This window comes from Panicum virgatum, chromosome 9N, assembly GCF_016808335.1.
Source record: "Panicum virgatum strain AP13 chromosome 9N, P.virgatum_v5, whole genome shotgun sequence".
NCBI classification, from domain to species: domain Eukaryota; kingdom Viridiplantae; phylum Streptophyta; class Magnoliopsida; order Poales; family Poaceae; genus Panicum; species Panicum virgatum.
Genome location: NC_053153.1, coordinates 75,985,820 through 75,989,333, shown reverse-complemented (window position 1 = coordinate 75,989,333; position 3,514 = coordinate 75,985,820).

Here is a 3,514-nt window from a genome sequence, read left to right as displayed (position 1 = left end):
AGCCCCTAGGGTTTTGAAAGTTCCCAAAGATAAATAAGTAAAGCATACTCTTTATTGCTTCGGGAAATTTTAAATGCGAGTACAAGCAATGTACAAATAGCTTGGAATTATAAGGATAGAAGTGACGGGGGAATAGACCAGGGGTTCCTAACGGGCCCAACTTATGTAAAGCAAAGCCCGACAGATTTACTGGGCCAAGGACAGGATGGCCCGTTATGACGCGCGGGGAGCTGCCTTCGCCGCTAAGCGAACGGGTTCGGGAGCCCGACCTCCCGGACACGTGGCAGCCCCCCGACCTAGCGCCTCGGGTCAAGGCCAAGCTGGCAGCCTGAGACGTGAGCTCCAAGGACACCGCGACCCCTGATAGGCGTGCCGGCCAAGACAGCCTCCGTGCAAGCCCCAAGGCGTCGGTTCTCCTTATCTTGCGCCAAGCGCCAAGCAAGCAGGCCTCCCTGACAAGGGGACCGCACCGCTCACGCGGACCCCTTGACACAACGGGAGGGGGCGTCCACAGACGCTGCCTCCCCTCGTCGTAATGATGGTCGCCTCTGCGCACCACTCCATTACGCCAGCGACCGTGACCGGACGCCCCCGGCCAGGCCTCGGTAAGACACCCCTCACCAGGCACGCCGTCTGGTGATAGAGCTATGTAAGATAGCCCCCCAGGTAAGAAACCCAGGCTCCGGCGGACAAGACCGAAGGAGACGCCCGAGTGACCGAACGGGTGGTCGCGCCGCCCCGACTGAGCCAAGATGGGACAGCGCCAGGGGACACACCGCTCAAGGAGATCGCCAGGATCACTCCTTGCACCAGAAGATCGCCAGGATCAAGCTCGCCCACTCCCGACCGACTGAGTGGGCCCCGACGACTGACAAGGACGATTTGCGCCTCGACGGTACAAAAGCACAATGCTAGATAACTATAAAAGGGTCCCCCACCTTGGACTATAAAAGGGAAGGCCCCCCACGAAGGAAGCGGTTGGACTCCCATGGGTTCGACACTACTAGACCAGCTTGTAAGCTCCCCTCTAAACTTTGAGCACCAGGGCTCGAGAGCAATAGAGCAAGAACACCACCCCCATACTGGACGTAGGGTATTTCAGGCCCGAACCAGTCTAAATCCTCGAGTCTTTGCGTGCTAGATCATATCCGATCAAGCGCACAATAATCAAGCAATCGAGTAGCTTTATAGTCGCCCATTTCCCGCAGCAACAGTTTTGGCGCCGTCTGTGTGGAGCGCTTTGTGCGTTCACTGCTTCGGTGATCGGATGGTTTCGATCACTCCATTCGCCGCTCCGGCGGCCGGCAACGGCGAGACGATCCGCTTCGGCTCGGTGGAGTTCCCCGCGATCCCTCGCGATGGATTGTGGGCGCCTCCACCATTCTCGCATTTCCAGACCTTCCAGTTTGGAAGCCTAGAGTTCATCACCGACCAACTCGGTGCACTGTGCCTCCATGAGGAGGAAGCCGCTCCGGCAGACACTGAGGAGCTAGCTCCTCCTCCCAAGCCTCGCAACCTGAGGCATCGGCGATCGGTTCGCTGGCGTGTCAAGAAGCACAGGCCATCGCGGCCAACCCGTGTGGTGCTCCGTAGCATCTCCCTCATGATGGCCTCCAACCCCACCGTCGAGGACGTCAACTTGGTCCTCTTCTCTTTGGCCAACGTCTCTCGGCAGCTCGCGGGTGGACCTCCGCTCACCCCACCTCGCTCGTTCTCAGAGCGGCTCCCGTTCGGTCTTCGCAATGCCACGAGCGTTTACGCTCGGGAGGCGCGCAAGGGCGCCCAAAGGTTCCAGCTCGCGTCACAATTCGTGGGCATGATGGAGAGCTACCCTGACTCCGTCCATGACCTCCTATTCTACGAGGATCCCCTGAGTGATTCCTCAAGCATGGGGGACAACCGCCTGGGGGGCACATCTGTGACGCCACGCATGTGTGCCATGGTCGACGGCGACCCGCCACTGGAGGTGGTGCCGTCCGAGCAGACACACACCCCAGTGGACCAACGCGAGCACGTGCTCGCCAACACGCTAGCCCACGGGGACGAACTTCGTCGTCGCGAGTAGGCGCCTCCGCCCGTGGAACAGCCTCCACGGGCCCGTTCTGGGTCAGAAGGGGTGAACCCCACATGTTCCGCGCGCCGGCGTGCACGTGTGGTCAACCACGACATGGTCAACGACGCCCGCATGCAGCACCCGCAGGAGTTCCGTGCGGGTCATAACATCGCAGTAGCCGCGATCCTTCTGCAAACACTGCCAGAGCCGCAAGATTCGGCCCAAAGAGACCTTCACCGTCAGGTGAGGAATCTGGTCGAACTTGCCACCGTCCAACAGGCAGAGAGCTCCTCGTTCCATCGCCGGCAGGCTGCTGCCTTATGCCCGGTTGGCGGCGCAAGACATGATGGGCGGGAGCCATCCCAAGAACAATGTACCCCGCCTCCACGGCAGCCCGACGTGGGCGGCGCGCCAGCCCCAGTGGAGGCATCCGCCCCTCTCCCACAGAGGCCGCCGATCCACGACCGCGTTGGTCCTAACTACGACGCGCGCAGCATGATCCGAGGCCGGCAACAGGCAAGGCACCACACCGACGTTGATCGCATGGCCGCTCGGGCAGAAGATGCGCGGACATATGCCCCCAACCAGGAACGCTCACCGCTCCGCCGCGTAGGACGTCCCTGCGACCCCGATGTGGGTCATGATCGGAGTCCAAGTTCGGATCCCACCGGGCCAAACTCCTTCTCCCGAGCAATCCGGGGGGCACCTTTCCCCCAACGCTTCCGGCCGACGACGAACGTCATGAAGTACACTGGGGATACGAACCTCGGCGTGTGGCTGGAGGATTACCGGCTTGCATGCCGAGCTGGAGGAGCGACCGACAAACACTTCATCATCCAGTACCTCACCATATGCCTGGGAGAAAACGTCCGCGCCTGGCTGGATTTCTTGCCCGCCGACTCCATCGGCTGCTGGGCAGACCTCCACAAGGTGTTTGTTGGCAACTTTCAAGGCACATACGTGCGCCTTGCAACTCTTGGGACCTCAAGAGCTGCAAGCAGGAGCCCGGTGAGTCCCTGCGCAACTACATCTAGTGCTTCTCCAAGCAGTGCAACTCGCTGCCGGGCGTCGTCGACGCCGACGTCATCGGTGCGTTCCTCAGCGGGACGCACTGCAAGACCCTGGTCCACAAACTGGGGTGCCAGAAGCCGCATACCACGCACGAGCTCCTGGAGATTGCCACCAACCACTCCTCCGGCGAGGGGGTGGTCGGGGCCGTCTTCGAGCACGACCAGTGCGCGGCAAAAGAGAAGCGGCACGACCGCGACATTCCTTCCTCATGCCGCGAGGACAGGAAGAACAAGAAGAATCGTCGACCTCTCGTCTCCGGCGAGGTCACGGCAACCGAGCGCCAGGACAAGCGTCCTCCAAGAAACGACCATTTCTACCAGCTCCTGGACAAGCCATGCACTAACCATGGCTATCCGGTGAACCACAAGTTCAAAGTCTGTGATATGAGGA